General features: G+C 46.0%; 1 protein-coding gene across 1 annotated transcript in view; it reads left to right on the top strand.

Annotated features, from left to right (window-relative positions):
- The window catches only part of LOC124606056 (transient receptor potential cation channel subfamily V member 5), a 339,427-nt gene that overhangs the window by 109,029 nt on the left and 206,499 nt on the right, over window positions 1–23,899 (top strand). The window lies entirely within an intron of this gene.

Raw genomic sequence — 23,899 nt, 5'->3', positions numbered from 1 at the left:
GCGCTTTGGTGGTAGGCTTGAACGTACTGTCTCCCGTGTAGCTGCGAGCAGCGCGAGGTGCGAAGGGTGCGGTCGACGAAGATGCCGTCGATATCGGATTTGAATAGCTGCTATGAAATTTCTTTGCTTACTGATTTCTTTCAAAACACCTTCATCGATTTTTCTTTCTGTGCAGGTGGTCCCCGTTTGCCTTCTCCAAAGCCACGCTTACATCTCTAGTAAAACGCTTTCTGCTTCTCTTCGACTGTGTCCAGCTTAAAAGCTAACCAGAGCATTGTGATATTACTATTGACGATTAGGAAATATGTGCTCCTGAATTTTCACCGGGATAACAAGCAGAGGAGTCGCACTCTTCGAAGAACGCGGTCACCATGTCGCAGAGAAAACACACATAAAGAAAAGGAAGATTAAGGTTTAACGTCCCATAAACAATGAGGTTATTGGAGAGAGAGCTCTTGCTCGATCTGGGCATGGAAATCTTCTGCGCCCTTTCAAAGCATCCGTCCCGATAATTGCTTTAAGCGATTTAGGGAAATCTTTGTTCCGGACTGGAACTTGAACCCAGGACCTTGCCTTTTGAGGGCCATACTCTTATTGACCGAGCTGTCCGGACATGTGCACGATCCGCCGTCACAGTTTTGCTTTTACCAGTACCTTTCACCTATTTTCCCCAACTTAACAGAGGTTCTGCAACGTATGTTGCTTTCCGTAGCACATTTCTCATGCTCTTTGAGAGTTGCTTTCCAACAGAACGTTCTAAACGGGGTACTAGCAGTAATAGGCAACCTGGGTGGCTGACTGGTGGGATAAGGATATGATTTAGAACAAAGTGGGCATTGTATCAAAACGTTAGAAGTAGTTGCAATCAAGCTACAGTACCCCATTACAAAACCTGAGGTTTTAATTTCACAGAACGGGCATATGATAAGTGAAGCTGAACAGTTCAGATTTCTAGGTGTTCAGATAGATAGTAAACTGTCGTTGAAAGCTCACGTTCAGGATCTTGTTCAAAGACTTAATGCTGCCATTTTTACTAATGGAACGGTATCTGAAGTAAGTGATCGTTCGATACGAAAATTAGTCTACTTTGCTTATTTTCATTCGCTTATGTCGTATGATATTATATTTTGGGGTAAGTCTTCCCATTCTAAAAGGATATTTTTGGCTCAGAAACGGGCGGTTCGGGCAATAACTGGTGTAAGTTCACGAATCTCTTGTCGACCTATGTTCACGAGTCTGGATATTTTGACATTGGTCTCTAAATATATACATTCCTTGCTGTCATTTCTTGTTAACAATATTAGCTTATTCCAAAGAATAAATCAAAAATGCATTTTGATCGGAATTCCTGAACTCTTGTGCAGAAAGGTGTGCAGTATAATGCTGTATCCATTTTCAATAAGCTACCACTCGAATTCAAAAATCTTAGTAGTAATTCACGCGCTTTCAAATCGAAACTGAAGAGTTTCCTCAGGTCAATCCTATCCTGTCAAGGAGTTCCCTGAAAAATTAAGGTGATGCTTGTTGTATCGTTGATAGCGTTTACTTAAACTTATGAATTGACTTTTTTCGGGTTCATAAACATTTTATTTTTGTCTGTTGTTACTTTCACGTTGTAATTCCATGTACTGACACGTTCCGTGACCTTGGAGATTTGCTCCTCAATTTGGTTCTACGGGACTTGACGTGTAAATAATTAAACAAAATTAGCGTTTTTGGAATAAAGGATGTTGCGGAGAAACGGCTCAGCCACAGCGTAGTGGACTGTTTTCAGATTGAATCATTCTTTCTGCAGCAGACAGCGCGCAATATTTAGAAATCTCTTGAAATCTTAGAATTTTGTACCAGACTATGAATCGAACCTGGCACACTTTGCTGCTTAGTGAAAGATTCATTCTGGAAGTCTAGATATGAGGCGCTGAACAGACATTTGAACCATAGAAGACGAGGCCGGCCAGTGTCTCATTACTGTAACATCTCACCTAGTTAGGCGAGGAGGAAGCTGAGGGAAAGCTTACGGGAAACGGCGAATTTCCAACTGTTGACGTCATACAGTATTTTCTTGAAAGCTCTGTCGTTGCATGTCTAATTAACTAATTGTACAGATCATCTACTTAAAAATTCAGTCGTGAGACGAAATCTCAGATGTTGACGGGTAGGTCCCCGATAATAAGAATAATAATAAGGTATTCAGACCGCTGCATTTCCTTGGTTCGCAAGATATATTGCGTGCAGTCCGCAACGAAAGTTTTAACTTTCATGTCTTTGCACGTAAATGTTTGGGTAGACCTATGATAATCAGCTGCAAATTTAGTTATATATTTTATAAAATTTTTGTCTTTCCATTTAACACTTCAGTCATTTACGTAAGAGAGTGGTTTGGAAGGGACTCAAAAATAAATGCGGCGTCCTCCTACTAGATGTAGCTACAAGTTACTGTTCACTGTTTCGAATCAGGTAATCAACAGCCGTACATGCAAGTGTCACGTCGAAACGATTGCTTTCATAATGGACATTTCGCATGTTCGGGGATTTCTTACTCGCCTGTTCCATCTTCTTCTTCACTTCTCTTTTAGGTAGCTTTTCATCCTACGGCAGGTTAATCAAGATGTCTCGAGGAGCAAATTCATTATGTACTCGTATTATCGTGTCCACTATGGGAAGAAGTTAAATTTTTTTCTCACGATTACGGTTTTAGATTTTTCGGTCGTGGTGATGAAATTTACCACCATTGGTTCGATTGTTGCTGGAATTCTCGGTAATACCCATCGCGTCACTCTCGTCACACGCAATAATTATTGACAAAATTTAACATGTTGTTCTGTGATGTACACAGCTGATAATCTTCGTCTTTTGATGCAGAATTTACGAACAGAAACACTCCGAGCTAACAGACGCTTCTACAAGGACGGCAGTTAGTAGCTCACCCAACACCGTAGTTAGTAGAGGTAACTGCACTTTCAAACTTTAGGTCTCCCCACCGCCCCGACGTAAGTTTATGCGAGACTACAGAATACAGAATTTCTCAGTGAACTTCGTTGATGAAGATTTCTTTGGTTAACAACCATCTTCTTGGAACACCATTCCAGTTAATTTTCTACTCGGCATCTCCGAGCAAAGAGACGATTACATGTGGAATGTGTCGCCAAAGAAGCATTGGATATACGACTAAATGACGGTTTTCTCGACCGCGACAGCAATTTTCATCTAAGTCCCGGATTGTACGCGTTATTGGAGTAGAATCGTTAACAACATCCCCGTCTGAGACTGACGCAGGCAGCAAATGAAATGAACAATCTCTCCACCCTCCCGCCATTTCTATAAGCTGGGCACTCTCTTTCAGAGGCACGATATGGCCCTCTCGACACTCCATTTGCAGATGTTTCTCAGTCTAATATCCATGATACCCATTTTTCACTCACCGTGAGACAGATCACGGACTTCAATGGAAGATGTTTTGTGTGAAACTAAGATGGATGCACTTGTGGTTCTGTGTGCACTGTACTTCGCCTAAAGATGAATTGATTTTTTTTGCGCTTTAGGGCGCAAAACTGCTAAGATCATAAGTGGCCGTAGTTGTAAGAATCGTGTTGAAACGTTGCTCCGAGTTGCCACGACCACTCGGCTGTTAATCACAGAAGGCTTCAGCTGTAAACTTGATATTATGATCATCATCATGACTACGATGAGAATGAAAGGTGAAGAAATGAATTAAAATTTGTACCACAGCCGGGTTCTCCTTGTTTACTGAGCATAAATGCTGACCATTACATCAGCGCAGCACAGCAGTCAACATTGCTGCATGGACTACCGAAGTCCAGCGCCCTCCCCAACACAAACTTCAGTTTATATCTTCAGCTTATTTTCCACTTAAATTGTCACTATTGAGAAAGGGCAGTAGACTTGGTCAGTCCACGCAGCACTGTAGGCAATAGTGCTGTGATGGTGTAATAGTCAGCATTTCTGCCCAGTAAGCAAAGAGACCTGGATTTGAGTCCCGGCGGTGGCACAAATTTTAATACATTTCTTCAGGTTTCATCCTTATCGTAGATAAAGTTGAGACTTAAATGTCTTGGGGAAAATTTAATTATAAGATTTATTCGTCGTGACACCCATTTTCCACACACCATGGGACTGATCACGGGCTTCAATGGAAGATGTTTTGTGTGAAACTAAGATGGATGCTCTTGTGGTTGTGTGTGCTTACAGATGGGTCCTCTGGTGAGTGGTCTGCAGTCCCGGCTGCGAGCAGTTTCTCTGTGCTGCCGTATGGTGGGCCTGGCGCCATACGACACAGATGCGTCTGGCCACCTCTACACGACGACACAGGGCGCTGTCGTAGCCGCTGGTTTTCTGCTGCTGGGTGGAGCTGCCTCCTGCGCTCAGGTCCGTGGCGTGCACGCTGGTCTAGAAGTAAGAGTTACCTTTCAGTTCGCCGGACACTTCATGTTGATATCATGTAAGATGGACCTCTAGTTTAGATCGGGCAAGGACGAGAAAGTCTTGTTGGTGAAATTTCCCAGCATTCTCCACAGGTGGTTTATGGAAATGACAAAAAAGTAATATTTGGGGCCCTATTCCTCCGACATACGAATTTGGTATCACAGCAGCACCCCAATTGTTGAAAAACTGTACACGAACAAGTCGTGTACACGTCCGCGTTCAACAGCTGTTCGTTATTTAGTGAGGAGTTATTGCTACAAGAAACATGTTCCTGAACTATGCACTTGGAATCTTGATTTAGAGCTGATCGAAAACTTACTGTGTGTCACCCTTACTTCATATTTTGTTGCTAGGGTTTAAATGATAGAAGTGCTGCCTGTGTATAGGTTTGGTAGGGCTACAGTGAAGTTAGGATGTCCATTAGTCATCCTCGGCAATGCACTGTTTTTGAAACAGGATGCCCGGTAATTTGGTTCTTGCAGTGATGGAACCATTTTCGTGACAGTGCAAAACTGAGCTGGTCTTTCTTAACAGAAGAACTTCACTCCAAGCAGAAAAGAACCGTGGAAGCCAGCCCCAGTTGTACACGAATGGTATGCAGGGCACAAGGCAAGGCGACTGATAGGCAGCTACAGCACATCCCTAACAGTTGTAATGTGTTAAGGGAGCATTGTGGTATTTAATAATACACGTATGGTAAAATCACCAAAATTGTCGACGGGTGGGAAGAACAAATCTGCATAGCTGATTTTTTTTCCATGGTGAGGAACACCACTGCAATTAGACATTAGCCAAGCACTACCGAAGTGATCAAAATATCTTAATTTCATTCGTCATCTGATCCATTCTCTTACGTAACGGTGTCCCAACGTCACTTCAGTCTTGCTCCTGCTGTAACACTGGTTTGTTTCACTGTGCTGTTATGACCCTCACAGCTCACAGTCGCTCAAATCTGTTCCACTACAATTGCAGTGCAAGCCACATCTAATTTTATTTATGGTCACTAAGCCTGGTAATGGTGGATTGCCAAGGTGAACTGTGCCCCCCTCTCGAAGACTGAATGGATTTATTGTTGATTTATGTACTTTTCGCCTAATTGATGAGTAGTCACTCCAGTTGCTTGATGAGGATTCTATTAAGTCCACACAACCTATTTGTGCCTTTATATTATCCCATTATCAACTGTATCTGAAAGTATGCAGACACAATAGCGCCTTTCTTAGCAATCATATACAACCGCTCACTTGACGAAAGCTCTGTTCCTAAAGACTGGAAAATAACACAGGTCTCACCAATATTCAAGAAAGGAAATAGGAGTAACCCATTTAATTACAGACCCATATCACGGACCTCGATTTGCAGTAGGATTTTGGAACATGCTGTACTCGAACATTATGAATCACCTTGAAGAAAACGACTTATTGATACATAACCAACATGGATTCAGAAAATATTGTTCTTGTGCAATACTTTATTCCCATGAAGTAATGAGTGCTGTCGACAAGGGATCTCAGATCGATTCCATATTCCTAGATTTCCAGAAGGCCTTTGATACCGTTCCTCACAAGCGACTATTAATCAAATTGCGTTCATATGGAGTATCGTCTCAGTTCAGAGACTGGATTCGTGATTTCCTGTCAGAGAGGTCACAGTTCATAGTGATGGACGATAAATCATACAGTAGAATAGAAGTGATATCTGGCGTTCTGCAAGGTAGTGTCATAGGCCCTCTGCTGTTCCTGATTTACATAAATGATCTAGTTGATAATCGGAGCAGCCCCCTTAGATTGTTTGCAGATGATGCTGTAATTTACCGTCTAGTAAAATCATCAGATGATCAATTCCAATTACAAAATGATCTAGAGAGAATTTCTGTATGGTGCGAAAAGTGGCAATTGACAGTAAACAAAGAAAAGAGCGAGGTCATCCACATGGGTACTACAGTAAATCCGATAAATCGCACAGATCTAAGGGCTGTCAATTCGACTAAATACCTAGGAATTACAATTACGAGCAACTTAAATTGGAAAGACCACATAGATAATATTGTGGGGAAGGCGAAACAAAGACTGCGCCTCGTTGGCAGAACACTTAGAAGATGTGACAAACCCACTACATTACACTTGTCCTTCCTCTGCTGGAAAATTGCTGAGCGGTGTGGAATCCTTACCAGGTAGGATTGACGGAGGACATCGAAAAAGTGCAAAGAAGGGCAGCCCGTTTCGTGTTGTTGCGCAAAAGGGGTGAGTGTGTCACTGATATGATGCGCGACTTGGGGTGGCAGTCACTGAAACAAAGGCGGTTTTCTTAGCGGCGAGATCTATTTACGAAATTTCAATCACCAACTTTATCTTCAGAATGCGAAAATATTTTGTTGACGCTAACCTACGTAGGGAGAAATGATCATCGTAATAAAATAAGAGAAATGAGAGCTCGAACGGAAAGATTTAGGTGTTCCTTTTTCCCACGCGCCATGGTAAAGAAGTAGTATGAAAATTGTTCGAAGAACCTTCTGCCAGGCACTTAAGTGTGAATTGCAGAGTAACCATGTAGATGTAGATGTAGATGTTATGCTGAAGAGAAATAACGTCAAATAAAAAAAACTTTTTATTTGATAGTCTGTTAGATATTAACAAAGTATGTATGGCCTTAGCCATAGACACACTTAGCTAGCAGCTTCAGGTTACTGTCCGAGTTACGTGAAAGTTTACTGAGGTGATGATGCAGTGTACGTACCCTGCTCGGAACAATGTATTTATATAATTTTCAAACGATAGAAGGAAGAGAACACAGCGCAGGTGGGTAAAATCTCTCACCCTGAATGTGAGCATCCCTGCAAGAAATGTTGCTGAAGCTTCTACCAAATTGAGGATGATGCTATGCTGGACAGTTCCAAGAGTAAATACTGATATTTTCAGTTTGAGTTGTTACTCGGAGACCTTTGGTCAAAAAGCAAAGGTTCTTCTATGGTCTATAGCATTCAAACAATTTTGTAAATAATGATTCTTCTCAGGTTATCAGCTGAGTAACATCATTGTCTTGGAGCATTATTTTTTGTTAGACTCCATACACAAAGAGTTATTTGTCTGTTGGTAATCAGTTTATGGATCACCACAGCCAGCATCACACGCCTCCTTGGAAACCAGTCGACAATGGACCCATTCAGAGATGAACCAGTTCAACAACTAGCCAGCAGAAATATGACTACACATCAGTGAACACAGCAAGCCGTACAGAAGTAGTGCTGCTCATACTTCCGAGTAGTTTGTTAATCCCAAGGTCCACATTCTCAAGCGTACTGTCGATCTGCATTATCCTAGGCTTCCAGCCAGCACACATGGATCCTTGTCACTCTTTCTGCATGTCTGATGAACTGTCACCAAGAACACATTATTTCCGCGTCACATCACTGTTACCAACGTATACCTGATATACTGCTCTGCAAGACCTAGAGACGAGACAGATGAAGTGACGCAACACATTAAATGTGCAGCTGGAATTATCATGTTGCCAGAGTCATGAGCAGAACGTTGGAAATTACAATGCGTGAAGTGAGCGTGGCTATAGCGCAACACAAGGAAACTGAAGGAACGGAAAAAGACAGTATGTGTCAGACAACGAGCAGTAACGGTGCATTGTGGTGGTATTCTTCGTGACGGCATGGTCTGGGGACAACATCTGGACGACTTTGAATAGATAATAATCGTCGCAAAGCCCAAGAGGTTGGTATTGCTCACAGAATTGTTTCACGTGCATAGGGAGCGTTTCGAACCAGAGGTACTGCAGCATGTAGGAGAGAACGTGGTCGACCATGGACAGCTATAGTAGCCGATGACCGCTGAACTGTGTGCAGCAGGCAAGGAAGAACCCACGTCAGATAGCGGGTGAAATTTCAGGACTGCGAGTCACGCAATCTCATGCTCCACAGTGGCACGGCGAATGGGTAAGGATGGTCTCTCAGACGGAGGATCAGTGCGTTGTGTTCAGCTGACATCTACGTATCGGCGGCGCCGCTTGCGATGATGCCGAGAGCATAGTGGCTGGTCCAACGAGGAGTGGGAGTCTCGTATTCGTCTTGGATGAGAGCGGATTCTGTCTGAGTAGTGATTCTGGATGTCATACCCTCATACGGCGTGACGTGGGAACGCGTAATGCACCCGGAACATTGTCAAACGCGATCGTTTTGGTGACCCACGTGTTACAATGTGTAAAGTTGCATAGGTATACTGACCTCTAAATCTTTGAACACAGTACACTCACCTCCTCCCCCATCTGCGTCTTTTCAGAGATGCATTCAGGCCTGACTTCATTTTTGTGGATGACAATGCGCGACGGCATCGGGCTTCATAGGTGGAGGAGTTGTTGGAACGAGAGGCTATTCAGCGACTGGACTGGTCTGTCCATTCCCCAACTTAAATCTCATTGATCACATGTTGGATGCGTTGGGAAGACGTTTGGTAGCACGTCCACTGCACCAATGACCATCAAGTAATTTTCAACTGCACTGCTGGAGGAATGGAACATGCTACCACAAGAACTCACGAGGGAGCAGTAACTGCTGCGCAGAAGCAAACCCATTTCTGACGTTCTGCGCATGACGTCACTGAGGAACAGCTCTTGGCGGGCGCGAAGTGTACGTCTGAGCTTTGTGTTGTCGTGGTTCGTCCGTGTTGTGTTTCGTGCGTGTTGTCGTTTCCGTTTGGTTATCTTTGTAGACGTTTTTATGATCATCCATCGCCATTCGAGGTAATGAGCCGGATAAGACTGTTATTGTTGGGAGCAAACGCATCGTCTGTTGAGCCAGATGAAGAAGGAAGATTCGTGACTGTAATTGTTTTTGGCAATATCCTGCCTGATGTGTCTGAGGCGTTGGCAATGGTTGAAGGAGATAGAAGATTTAGATTTTGGAGTAGGAGAATCCGATGTGCCTCCAATGTCACTGGCTTCTGATTGTAGCACTGAAGGATTTAAATATCTTGCTGGATATGTAGCTTATCGATGCAGACAGTACGACAGATCACTGGCCACACCCACTGGGGAGTTACTGACACTGCCTGAGGAGACATCGAGAGGATGGCTGGGCATGGTTTCTCGTGGCGGTTTGCTTGTGCCTTCAGAAACGTGGCTCGAAACAATTAGCTAATTTGAATTAATTTTTGCCCAGATCCATGGACACGACAGTTTGTCCAGGGAAAGTGGTGTCATCAAGAACCTGTGCGCTATACTTACCGAGCGATTCCCCACTATTCACCCAGAAATCATTAAGATTTACGCTAGGACGAGAACATTTATCCGACTGCGTTGGCTGTCTGCAAAGGACAAGTCGAAGAAAGCAGTTGCCGCTCAGCAACGGAAAGCAAGGAAGTGGTATTTGTCATCGCTTTAGAATGTAAATAAACAATATTTGCGAAAGTTAAATAATCTATAAACTTAGTGATAGAAGTGAAGGTCCTCTGACTGTATTTGTTTCACAACTAGCAAGACTCTACACTGACAGTGCCAAGGATTGGCTTATTGTTTCCCACACTACACACCAACTTTGCTGAACGGTGGACTCGGTAAGTTAATTTACCACTATTTCCTGTAAATCGTATTTTGCAGCACTTTTTTTGATTCAATGCCCTTTTATATAAGTGAATTTTAACAACTAGGGCAAACATTATACATTCACCTTGATAAAAATATAAGCCAAAAATTTGAGGTGTGAGAAAATTAAGAATGTGTGTCTGTGTGTGTGTCAGTTCAGGTAGGTAATTCAAATGCTTCCTACAAATAAGGTAATTGCATAATTTCTTGAGTGAAAACGACAGTGTTTTTGTAGACACGATGTAAACAGAATATAAATGAGCGTTACATAGAGCTTGTCTACAAGCTAACACTTTTCCCAGAGCCAAAGTTAGATAATTGAATGCTTATTTCGAACGTTTACTTCGTAGAGTACTGCAAAACAGACTGTACTTTGCACTTATTTTTGTATAGTTTGATCTATAGACGCTTGATTTCATTAAAGTCAGCACTCAGCAGTGTCTGTTTAAAGCTGGACAAGCTACAGAATATAGCAGTAAGTTTCTAGAAATAGCAGAATAACAATTTACCTTTTACTATTTCTGTAGAAACTGAAACATTTCACAAATACATCGGTTAAATGCGCGGGCTGCGTATTGTAGCGCTGTTCCTTCGTGACGTCACAGCCTCAGCCAATGGCAGGACAGAACGCTTACTGCTCAACCTTATTTTTTTTACCGACCTTGACAAGAACTCCTTACCTACTTTGTACCCAGCATGGGGGCACAGTACAGAGCATGGATTGCTGTCCATGGTGATTACACGTCCTGTTAAGAACAAATTCCCGCCTTCTTTAATGTCTAGGCGACCATCATAAAAGTGGTGACTTCACTGTAATTGGGACTGTGTAGTTCACAGACATATTTTGTGGTAAATGCCATCCCGTCCAACTTCGGCCTTTCTGGTAACTCTGAAGTGCCTTTACATGCTTTTGATGCCTTGATGTTAGTTGCTTGACACGTCAAAGGCCTTCCCTTGAAGATGATGAATAGGAGTCCAGTCGATGCTGGTTCTCAGCTGACAGCCCCAGAAGAAATTCGCTGAGCAAACGTGGAACATAAATTCTGAAGTACACTATCTGGTCGAAAGTATCCTAACTTCTATTAATGGGCATTATTATGAGCGGTGTCCACTCTTTGCCTTTCTGACAGCTTGAACTCTGCTGGGGCCGTTTCATTGAGGTATCTGAATATCTGTAGAGCAATGGCACCTCACACTTCCTCAAGAGCTGAAAAAGGTTGTGATGTGGGACGCTCGGGTCTGGCGCAGGTCTATGTTGTCACTTATTCCAAAAGCGTTCCATTCGGTTCAGGAGGCGACTCTGGGTGGTTCACTCCGTTTCAAGAATGTGTGCTACATGCTGATACAAACACGTATCATCTCTGAACTGTTCCTATACCACACACAGTAGATAATGCTGTAAAATGTGTTCATAGCCTTTTGCAGTTAGCATGTTATTAAGTGCGGTAATGCTACCACACCATAACCACGAAAGACACCCCCCACATTGTAACACAGTCTCCTCTGTTTTTCTGTTGGACCTACACATGATGGGAGGCAACATTCTCCAGGTGTTCGCTTTCCACCAGATTACAGCAGGGTGAACCGTGATTCGTCATTTCAAATCACTCGTTTCCAGCCACCCACTGTCCAGTGGTGTCATTCTTTAACCACCTAAAGCGTTAAATCTCAAACTACAGAAATGTGTGACTCATGAGGAGGAGCTTGACCAATGTTTTCCTATTCTTTTTCTAAGCCCACGTGTGAAGAGTCATTGTACTAGCTGGACCGCTGGTAGTACTTTGAAACACTTGGTTGAATTCTACCACTGATTTCATTTTTACAACCACTCTCTGCAACGCTCAACGGTCCCTGTGTCTCAGTACATTCGCGTTTCCACTCCACAACCATGTGAGCGACAGTCGGCTTGGACAGCTCTAGAAGGATCAAAACATCCCTGCTTGATCTGCTACTCAAACGACTTCCAATGACTAGCCCACGTTTGAAGTCACCAAGCTTTCCTGACGTAACTGCTTCTCCAGGAAAATACCCCACCTCGTTTTATACTAATGGGTCCTCCTCCACATTAAGGAGTGTCCAAAAGAACAGACACCTCACGTGATCCACAACTGTAATACATATTACGTAAGATGAGGAAGGAAAGGGGAGGATCTAATATCAGCTGCATCGAGACTTTATGCGAATCAGCGGTGGCAAGTGAAAATGTATGCTAGATTGGCACTCTAACCCAGAATCTCCTGCTTACAATGTTGTTGCATTAACCACTGTGCCATCCGGACACAGTGTTTATACAAATGCACAGCTATCTTGGCACGCTCCCCGAACAACTCACATTCCCATCTAACACCACCTATTCGCAGTCCGCACGCATGTCCTCCATGCTCGCAAAATTTTGGATTTTTGCTGGAGGTCGAACAACATTGTGCTTCCACACTGAAGGTTTTGGATTCATTCCCCATCAAGGCGAATCAATTATATGATTGCTTGGTGTCTGTTCATTCAGCTGGGGAGGCGTGCAGAGGTAGTCCATGCATTTGTGATAAACATCGTGCCTGGATCGCGTAATGGTTAACACAACTACCCCTAGCAAGCAGGAGATCGCAGGTTCGAGTCCAGGTCTGACACAGATTTTCACACATCGCCACTGATTCCATATAAAGTCCCAAAACAGCTAATATCATCAGTTCCTTCCCTCTCCTTTCCTTTCACCTCCATCCACTTTCAATTCACACTACTGGCCATTAAAATTGCTACACCAAGAAAAAATGCTGATCATAAACGGGTATTCATAGGACAAATATATTATACTAGAACTGACATGTGATTACATTTTCTCGCAATTTGGGTGCATACATCCTGCGAAATCAGTACCCAGAACAACCACCTCTGGCCGTAATAACGGCCTTGATACGCCTGGGCATTGAGTCAAACAGAGCTTGGATGGCGTTATAAGTACAGCTGCCCATGCAGCTTCAACGTGATACCACAGTTCATCAAGAGTAGTGACTGGCGTATTGTGACGAGGCTGTTGCTCGGCCACCATTGACCAGACGTTTTCAGTTGCTGAGAGATCTGGAGAATGTGGTGGGCAGGGCAGCAGTCAAACATTTTGTGTATCCTGAAAGGCCCGTACAGAACCTGCAACATGCAGTCGTGGATTATCATGCTGAAATGTAGGGTTTCGCAGGGATCAAATGAAGGGTAGAGCCACAGGTCGTAACACATCTGAAATGTAACGTCCACTGTTCAAAGTGCCGTCAATGTGAACAAGAGGTGACCGAGACGTGTAACCAATGGCACCCCATACCATCACGCCGGGTGATACGCTATTGTGGCGATGACGAATACACGCTTCCAATGTGCATTCACCTCGATGTCGCCAAACACGGATGCGACCATCAAGATGCTGTAAACAGAACTTGGAATCATCCGAAAAAATGACGTTTTGCCATTCGTGCACCCAGGTTCGTCGTTGAGTACCTCATCACAGACGCTCCTGTCTGTGATACAGCGTCAGTGGTAACCACCGCCATGGTCTCCAAGCTGATAGTCCATGCTGCTGCAAACGTCGTCGAACTGTTCGTGCAGATGCTTGTTGTCTTGCAAATGTCCTCATCTGTTGACTCAGGGATCGAGACGTGGCTGCACCATCCGTTACAGCCGTGAGGATAAGATGCCTGTCATCTCGACTGCTAGTGATACGAGGCCGTTGGGATCCAGCACGGTATTCCGTATTACTCTCCTGAACTCACCGATTCCAGATTCTGCCAACAGCCATTGGATCTCGACCAACGCGAGCAGCAATGTCGCGATAGGATAAACCGCAATCGCGATAGGCTAGACCTTTATCAAAGTCGGAAACGTGATGGTACGCATTTCTCCTCCTTACACGAGGCATCACAACAATATTTCACCAGACAACGCCGGTCAACTGCTGTTTGTGTATGAGATATCGGTTGGAAACTTTCCTCACGTCAGCACTTTGTAGGTGTTGCCACCGGCGCCAACCAGCCCTGAAAAGCTAATCATTTGCATATCACAGCATCTTCTTCCTGCCAGCTAAATTTCGCGTCTGTAGCACGTCATCTTCGTGCTGTAGCAATTTTAATGGCCAGTAGTGTACATATCTTTAATAATGTTTCTGAGCCACACACAATTTTAGACATGAACCTTGGAACAGGTGTACTTGCTGGTGTCCGGGCCCTTCTCGCTGGGCACAGCGTTTCGCCTGTTCCACGTGGTCGTCCACAGTGCTGGCTTCTTTGCCGCTGTGCTTGGCGATGTGCTGTGCAACGCTGAAGTGTACGCGGGCATCCTGAGTGACCTTGATGCGGTGGACGCGGTGCTACGGCAACAGTCTCAGGCGATGCGTGTGCGCAGCCGCTGCGCCAACTTGCTTCGCTGGTGGCCTGCTTTGTGGGCGATCCTGACGCTGACTGCGCATGCAGTGTGGGCGTTTTGGGAGTTCCCCGGGGGTGACCCGGTGCCCCTGCTCGCTCTCGTCACAGCTCCCACCACCTGCGTCGACGTCGCCAGGTCGGCTGGCCTGTTCGCTGCCTTGGCTGAGCGCCTACGCGCTATCAACCGACAACTGTCACAAACGCAGGGGGCGCTTAGAGGTACTTCTCACTAAATGCTCTTTGTAGTGGTTTTCTTGCATTTTCCATCCTTTAATACCCATTTACACGTTCCTTAAAGCACGCTGAGCCGTGCTGGCTCGTATCGATCGACCGATCGGGTCGGCATGGTTTGTTCTTTGGGCTCGGCCGTTGGACGTGGCTTTTGGCCGCGACGGGCTTGTGGCGCTAGAGAGGTACAGCCGGAGAGCCGAGCGGCGCTGGGGAATCAGGGGGAGCATGGTTGAGCAGGCCGGGGCACGACGTAGAGATTGTGCCGTGTTTGACACGTTTGCAAGACCGAACCTTGCTTGTAGTGTGGGAACTGGACTCTGCCGCATTACCCAAATCGAGTCGTGCGGCCCTGATTTGAATCTGTAAAGGATTTCATAAAAGATTTGGTGAGAACTGCTTGTCATGTTTTTGGTGCGCATATTATACGAGGTGCATTCAAGTTCTACGGCCTCCGATTTTTTTTCTCCGGACTGGAAAGAGATAGAAACATGGGCATTGTTTTAAAATGAGGCCGCATTCATTGTCAATACGTCCCAGAGATGGCAGCACCGTACGGCAGATGGAATTTTACCGCCAGCGGCGAGAATGAGAACTGTTTTAAATACTTAAAATGGCGACGTTTTCCTTACTTGAACAGCGTGCAATCATTCGTTTTCTGAATTTGTGTGGTGTGAAACCAATTGAAATTCATCGACAGTTGAAGGAGACATGTGGTGATGGAGTTATGGATGTGTCGAATGTGCGTTCGTGGGTGCGACAGTTTAATGAAGGCAGAACATCGTGTGACAACAAACCGAAACAACCTCGGGCTCGCACAAGCCAGTCTGACGACATGATCGAGAAAGTGGAGATAGTTGTTTTGGGGGATTGCCGAATGACTGTTGAGCAGATCGCCTCCAGAGTTGGCATTTCTTTGGGTTCTGTGCACACAATCCTGCATGACGACCTGAAAATGCGAAAAGTGTCATCCAGGTTGGAGCCACGAATGCTGACGGACGACTACATGGCTGCCCGTGTGCCATGTTGCCAAGCAATGTTGACGCGCAACGACAGCATGAATGGGACTTTCTTTTCGTCGGTTGTGACAATGGATGAGACGTGGATGCCATTTTTCAATCCAGAAACATAGCGCCAGTCATCTCAATGGAAACACACAGATTCACCACCACCAAAAAAATTTCGGGTAACCGCCAGTGCTGAAAAAATGATGGTGTCCATGTTGTGGGACAGCGAGGGCGTAATCCTTACCCATTGCGTTCCAAAGGGCACTACGGTAACAGGAGCATCCTACGAAAATGTTTTGAAGAACAAATTCCTTCCTGCACTGCAACAAAAACGTCCGCGAAGGGCTGCGCATGTGCTGTTTCACCAAGACAACGCACCCGCACATCGAGCTAACGTTACGCAACAGTTTCTTCGTGATAACAACTTTGAAGTGATTCCTCATGCTCCCTACTCACCTGACCTGGCTCCTAGTGACTTTCCAACAATGAAAGACACTCTCCGTGGCCGCACATTCACCAGCCGTGCTGCTATAGCCTCAGCGATTTTCCAGTGGTCAAAACAGACTCCTAAAGAAGTCTTCGCCGCTGCCATGGAATCATGGCGCAGCGTTGTGAAAAATGTGTACGTCTGCAGGGCGATTACGTCGAGAAGTAACGCCAGTTTCATCGATTTCGGGTGAATAGTTAATTAGAAAAAAAATCGGAGGCCTTAGAACTTGAATGCACCTCGTACTGATCCTTGCTTCCCAAGTATCGGCTCCATGACTGGAAACTGTTGTCTTGCCAACCAAAAAGTCCCCTCTATTTAGTGCTATTTAAGTAAACACGTGTTATTGTCTTTGGCTAAAGCTGTGTATGGCTTTTGTGATGTGATACAGTCCGAGTAAGCGCGGTGTATTAATCGGTACTATTGCTGTTCGGAGTGACGGACGGCATAAGCCAGTATGGTGAAACTGTAATATTTTTCCTTGTACACTGAGGTGTGTGGACGTTGTTATAATTGGTTCAAAGCACAGGCTTAACATTGAATCTGTACGTTCTGTGTTATCTAATTGCATTACTTGTTCACTTGTAAACAGTGAAATGGTAGTCTTACTTGACTGTTTAAGTTTATCAGTATCCTGTTAACTGGTAATTTAAATGAGCTCCCCAGTTTCAGTGAGCATATGTTAACCTACTAGTGTAGTTTAAATTTCTAAGCTGACGTGGTATTTCGCTATTCACCCTCGTCCTTTAAGGTTACGTCAAGGGCATTATTTACTGATTCACCCTTGACTATTTTATTTTAATGTTCATGAAATAGACTATTATACATCGTAGTTATTTTACGTTTGAGGAATTAATGTTTGCCATTTTCTCCCCCCCCCCCCCCCTTTCTCTGAAACTATGTAGTAGCGAGCCTCTAAGACCTTTTATTCAGTGTGTTATAGTGTACTGTGTGCGGCACCCTGTCCAGCTCGCCCGCTTGCCGTGGGTTCTGGGTCTAAACCGCCTCTGGTCTGGGTCCAGTCCCCCCCCTCCCCCCTTCTGCCACTTGAATAAGCCAGTGCTTATGTGACGTCGCCTGTTTCGAAAATCTGTCACGAAGGGGTGTATCTGTTTGTATTTTATTTTTAAAAAAATTGTGATATCCATGATTGGTTAAACTTTATCTCATTATTGTAGTCTCCTTTTGCGAGCTTTACTGTGTGCAGAATTTAATTAACTTGCGAATCACTTAATGCCTGACACTTCCTGGCAGATTAAAACTGTGTGCCGGACGGAGACTGGAGCTTGGGACCTTTGCCTTTCGCGGGCAAGTGCTCTGCCAACTGAGCTACCCAAGCACGACTCACGCCCCGTCCTTACAGCTTTACTTCTGCCAGTTCCTCGTCCTCTACCTTCCAAACTTTACAGAAGCTCCCCTGCGAACCTTGCAGAACTAGCACTTCTGAAAGAAAGGATATTGCGGAGACCTGGCTTAGCCACAGCCTGGGGGATGTTCCCAGAATGAGATTTTCACTCTGCATCGGAGTGTGCGCTCATATGAAACTTCCTGGCAGATTAAAACTGTGTGCCGGACCTAAGCCATGTCTGAGCAATATCCTTTCTTTCAGGAATGCTAGTTCTGCAAGGTTCGTAGGAGAGCTTCTGTAAAGTTTGGAAGGTAGGGGACGAGGTACTGGCAGAAGTAAAGCTGTGAGGACGGGGCGTGAGTCATGCTTGGGTAGCTCAGTGGCAGTCAGCCTTCGGCGGCGCAGCGGTTCGGACGGTGTTTACGTCCCTGCCGCACGTCTGCGCGAGAGGTGTTTACGTTACGTGTGTAGCGGTGTGTGGCGGTATACATAGAACGAATCATGGCTTTGTCGTTCCGCAAATCGACACTGAAATTTAGTTTTGCTACCGAATATGCTCGACCGAAGGCTTACGAGATCGAACGTTATTTACGGGACGAGGTGAAAATCGAACCTGACGTTCTAGTTGGAATACACTTATCTATAGTCAGCAGCGTGGTCTATGTCAAGCTCATAAATGAAGCGGCATGTGACGAACTACTACTTCGACACCGACAAGGACTTCGTTTCTGTCATTCGGACGGGAATGTTGGAGCGGTAACTGTTGAACACGCCGGCATGGGCCTCCGAACGATCCGCGTATTTTAGCTTCCATTCGAAGTGCCAGAAGAATTGGTGACAGACGCCCTGCGTCCTTACGGAACGGTCCTATCCCACGTGGCTGAAAAATGGGCGAGTTTCAAGACGTATCTTGTCCTCAATGGCGTCAGACAAATACGGATCGAACTCCGAAAACACGTCCCGTCATACTTGTACATCGCCGGTTGTCGGGCGATTGTCATTTACGACGGACAACCAAGGACGTGCTCTGGATGTGGGAAGGAGGGACACATACGTTCTGAGTGTGCTCAACGAAGGTTATTACAGCTGCCACGGGATGATCCACCCCTCACGCCGCATCCGACTGTGCTCCCCATGACTTACGTCGCCGCATTACGCGATGACGTAGGCCGCGAGACAGACACGTACCAGAACACACAGACAGCGACGGATCGTGGCGAGCCACAGAAAGACGACGTTGCGGTGGACCACCTGCAGCAGTCACAGGACGTCCTCTCTTCGGTTCCGCTTGCGGCCCTTTCAGATAACGCACTTGGAGACGTCGATCATACGACGGCGCATGATTCCGACGTCCCCCACGAACAACTGGAGACCATGCTGACCTCTGATTCCGAGGCCCGGCAACGTAAACAGCGATCACCAAAACGCCGGAAGAAGCGCCGCCTCACGGTGGAGAACGACCACTCTGATCTAACAGACAATTCTGAGAAGTTTACGGGTACAGAACAGACGACCATGGATACAGAAGAACTGCCTAGGGTGGATGCAACGGTGGCCAGCGGGACGGCGGCACGACCTACAGCGAAGGCGCTCGATCGACGGCAACAGGCTACTGAGGAGGCTACGGCGCCTGCACCGCAGGACACCGATGGGACACTAGGGGACTGGTCAGAAGACCCACCCCCGTGGGGAACTGATGATGCTAGAGGAACTGCTCCCACGCACTCTCCCGGTGTAAGACCGGAAGGGTGCACGGAATAACGGCAGACCATATGAGGGTACGGCGGGGGACGTTAGTACGACAGCAGCCTATGTACGGAAGAATTAGCGACCGTACGGTGCCCTATCTACGTTGACAGCCATGCAACAAGCTTATCGGATAGGGTCTGTTAACATCAATAGCATTGGGACGCCGGTAAAAATCAAGATGCTCAGTGACATGATAAAGGCTGCGGATTTAGACATAGCACTATTACAAGAAGTTCGGGTACTTCCCCCCTCGGACTTTTACGGTTACGACATTTACTGTTCCCCGTGTGACGAGAGGGGCGTTGGCACAGCTATTCTATTAAAGGAAGGGATACGTGCAGACGAAGTGGAATATTTGCCTTCTGCCCGTGGTACGGCCGTGACCATAGGTGGTATACGTTTGATCAACATATACGCACCGTCAGGCTAGGATAAGAGAAGGGACAGAGCAGATTTTTACGCCCATGAGGTTACACCGTTGTTCCAGGGACGATACGATGGTTGCATACTCGGCGGAGATTTTAATTGTGTGCTCGATAGAAAGGACCAACAACCTAACTATACTACTAGCCAAGAACATAGGGAGCTGGTCAACGGAATGGAATTAGTCGATACATGGGACCTGAAGTATCGAAACCAACCAGGTTATACATTTTTTACTAGCCACTCCGCGGGCCGTTTGGACCGTATCTACGTTTCAAGGGCGTTAGCAACGTCGACGGTGGACGCAGAAATATGGCCGACGGCATTTACAGACCACGAGGCACATATTTGTACGGTTAACCTTAATAGACAGCAGGTGTGGAGACGGAGGGGTAATTGGAAGATGAACGTCTCCCACCTGCGAGATGCAGAATGCCGACGCATGGTGGAGGACGCGTGGCATGGCTGCCTCCGTCGACGAAATTCTTTCGGTTCTGTCCTGCAGTGGTGGATCGAGTGCGCGAAGCCGGCTTTACGGAGGACGTTAATAGGTTACGGGAAGGAAGTTTCTCAATGGCAGCGCACGACCACTGAGTTTTACTTTACGGCTCTCCGGGAACTGTTAGCACAACCACCTACACCAGAACGCCAGACGGCCGTCCATCGAGTTAAAGCGAAGCTGGTACAACTTGCGAAGCAGAGGTTGGCAGGTACGATGATACGCGCGAGGTCGCAGGATTTCCTGCCCAACGAGGTTCCCTCGATGCATTATGTGATAAAGGAAAGACGAAGAAGACGCAGGAATTTAATACATGAGATCGATCTCGGCGATGGTCGTCGTTTTACAACACAGAGGGGCATAGCACAGGCGTTCACGGATCATTTTAGCAGATTCTATGAGAGCAACGGGGAGGGTCAGAGGGAGCTGGGGAACGTCCTGGAAGAGATCCCAGACGCGACGAGTGTGAACGGGGAAGCGGACGGGTTATCTGAAATTACGAGTGAAGAGCTGGAGGAAGCGATTACACGAGGTGCTTGCAACAAGTCCCCAGGTCCAGACGGATTCCCGTTGGAATTTTACCGTGCCTTTGTGACCATTATGACACCGACGTGGCTATGTATGTATAATGAGCTTCTGCAGCAAGAAGTACCGATTCACATTCAATTCACGGAAGGGCTCATGATACCAATACCGAAGCCCCGTGGTGGCAAACGGCCTTGTGATTATCGCTCCTTGACCCTCCTTAATAGTGACTACAAGATCTTCATGCGCATCCTGGGAAGTCGTATCAAAAAGTCGCTGGAGAATCGAATACATGCCGATCAGACTTGTCTTGGCGGCATCAGTAATATCCACACAGCCTTGGGAGACTATCGTGACGTCGTCGCCCTCGCGGCTGCATGCCGCCTCCGGGGGGCGATGGTTGCAGTAGATTTCGATCATGCTTTTGATCGCGTGGATCATGTGTACCTCGCGGCGGTGATGAATAGGATGGGTGTCTCGCCATTATTGACCAATGCTGTGATGCGTTTGTTGCACGGCGCCAGATCAGCGATGGTGGTCAACGGAGGGAGAACTGAGTATTTTAAGATCTTAAGATCAGTGAGACAGGGTTGCCCCTCGTCGATCCTCCTTTATGCAATCGCCTTAGAACCGTGCCTCGCAGGCCTTCGCCGCCGTCTTAGCGGGATCTCCCTACGGCAATTATCATTCAAATGCAGAGCATACGCGGATGATATTGTGTTCCTCGTACGGAATGAGAGGGAGACTCAAACAGCACTGGATTGGCTACAGACGTATGGGATGGCAGCTGGAAGTGTGGTCAACTACCGAAAATCACAATTCATGCATGTGGGGCGTGGACTAGAACCAGGAACGGAAGGACCCTTACCTGCGGTGGAAACCCTCCGCTGTTTGGGTATCACCTTTCATAAAGAGACAGCGAGAACGGCTGCGGACAACTACCGAAGATTGTTACTCAGAGTCCGCACGGCAGTACGACTAAACGCCCTACGGTCGATGGATATGCTGCAGCGAGTGTTACTCGTCAACCTTTATCTCGTGCCCATGATGTGCCACCTGACGCACCTTCTTCCGTTGACACGCACGATGGCTATGAGGATTCAGGCGGCTTTTGGGTACTATGTGTGCCTGGGACAACTCTTTAAGGTACAGTACAACACGCTTACCCTCCCAGGGCGAGAGGGGGGCGTTGGTTTAGTGAACGTGCACGAGAAGGCGCGTGCCATGTATATTAATACTATGCTCAAACGGTGGCGCAACAGGAATCACTCGCTTACGGGGACGATCATCGAAGATCTCGTACCCACATCGCATCTTCCTCCAGTCAGTGTCGGCCATATATCACCCCCTTTAACGTATGTGCGCACGTTCCTCGTGGAACACAGTTACGTTCGAGAGCGTTTACCGACGACCCGACAGTCGACATCGAAGGACGTGTACCATCTGCTTCTTCGACAGATCGCCCGGAATAGGGTGGAACGCAAACATCCAGCTGTTAATTGGCACGTGGTGTGGCGCACGGCCCACCACCCCCACCTACCTACATCTGTCAGGTCAACATGGTACATTATCGTCAACAGAAAATACCCTACAAATGATAAAAAGTACGCAATACATTTGGCGGATTCGCCCTTGTGTCAGCAATGCGGCGTGCTGGATACGGACGACCATCGACTGGTCTGCGGCGAGGCATTGGCTGTCTGGACTCTCGCAAGGAAGATAATAGCGTTCATGCGGCGCACTATCTATACAGCAGTCTGTTCTGACATAGTATTTTTTCCAGAGGAAAACAGGTATGACGGTCCATTACATCTATGGAGACACACGTACGAACTTACTGAACGTCCTGGATTACTGGCAATACTTGCAAGATGGACACACGAAACTATTACGGCTACAAAAGTACAAGGATTGGTATGCCAATTTCCTGGTAACGGTATTTGCGGACCCGCCATATATTTGGGGTGTGCCGGGTGCGCAAAGATGAGCGGCGGTGCATTCGTTGTGAAACCGACCAAGTAATGTGATCGACTAAGAACACTATGCGAGTATGCGATCTACGAAAAACTCACGCTTGAGCAGTTAGCAAATGGATGTACTTCAAATTTTGTTTTCATATCCATAAATACATTTCTTTAGGGTGCCGGAAGTGGCCCCATTTTGATTTTGTTGTTATTTCATGCTGCATGGTAGGACGGCAGCGGGGTTCCTTCCAGGACAGTTATCATGTGTCAGGACGCACTATGTTTATTTTGTGAATAATAAAGGTTTCTGTTTCTCCTTTCTCTTACCTTCCTTCATATATATATATAAAAAAAAGTAGAAGCTTCTAAGTTGTTGCAGTCACCAAGGAAGGAACACAGCAAGTCAAGTGTTAGTTTTTGAAAAAAAAAAAAAAAAAAAAAAAAGAAAAAAGTGGTAGAGCACTTGCCCGCGAAAGGCAAAGGTCCCAAGTTCGAATCTCGGTCCGGTACACAGTTTTAATCTGCTAGGAAGTTTCATATCAGCGCACACTCCGCTGCAGAGTGAAAATCTCATTCACTTAATGCCTGTTTGAAGATTAATGTTATTGTTTGAATAGGGCGCTTGCCCGTGCTTGTAAGGATTCTTTGTTAACTTACCTTATCACAAAATTTTACAGATAAAATTTTATTACCTAAAGAAAAGTTTAATAAAAGTGTTGTTGTTATAAACTGTGAACGTTGCTTATGTGACCCGGCCCTCCCGCTCAACAGCAATTGCCTGATTAGGGTGGATTGACCACCACACACGCAACAAAACTGTACTGAAGCAAATGGGAAAAGTAGCAAGTGACTAGACGTGCCACAAAGTGGATATCGAGCATGGTGGTCCACAAGTAAGTGCTATTGAATCACTGTCGGACTACAAATTTTCCAGCCTGCCTTTTAACCTAGCACTCACCTCTTAAAAATGCAGAGATTCGTCAGATATGGCACGTGGTTCGCATTCCACACTAAATTACATGTCCTCTTTGCCCTGTTGGATAACTGAAGTGGGTTCGGGAATTACAAGGTGTCAAAGTGACACCAGCCCATTTACCCATACGAAATTATTATTAAAGTACTACATACACAGACAACAGGCTATTACTGCGTCCAGTGCTAAAAGGAAATTAACAGTTCTCACTTTCTCTGCATCTGCTGAGTTATAAGCGGTGGTGCTGAACTACACGAAAATAAGAAA

This window comes from Schistocerca americana, chromosome 3 (assembly GCF_021461395.2).
Source record: "Schistocerca americana isolate TAMUIC-IGC-003095 chromosome 3, iqSchAmer2.1, whole genome shotgun sequence".
NCBI lineage: Eukaryota > Metazoa > Arthropoda > Insecta > Orthoptera > Acrididae > Schistocerca > Schistocerca americana.
Note: the sequence above shows the minus strand (reverse complement) of the source record. Positions and strands in the feature narration are given on the sequence as shown.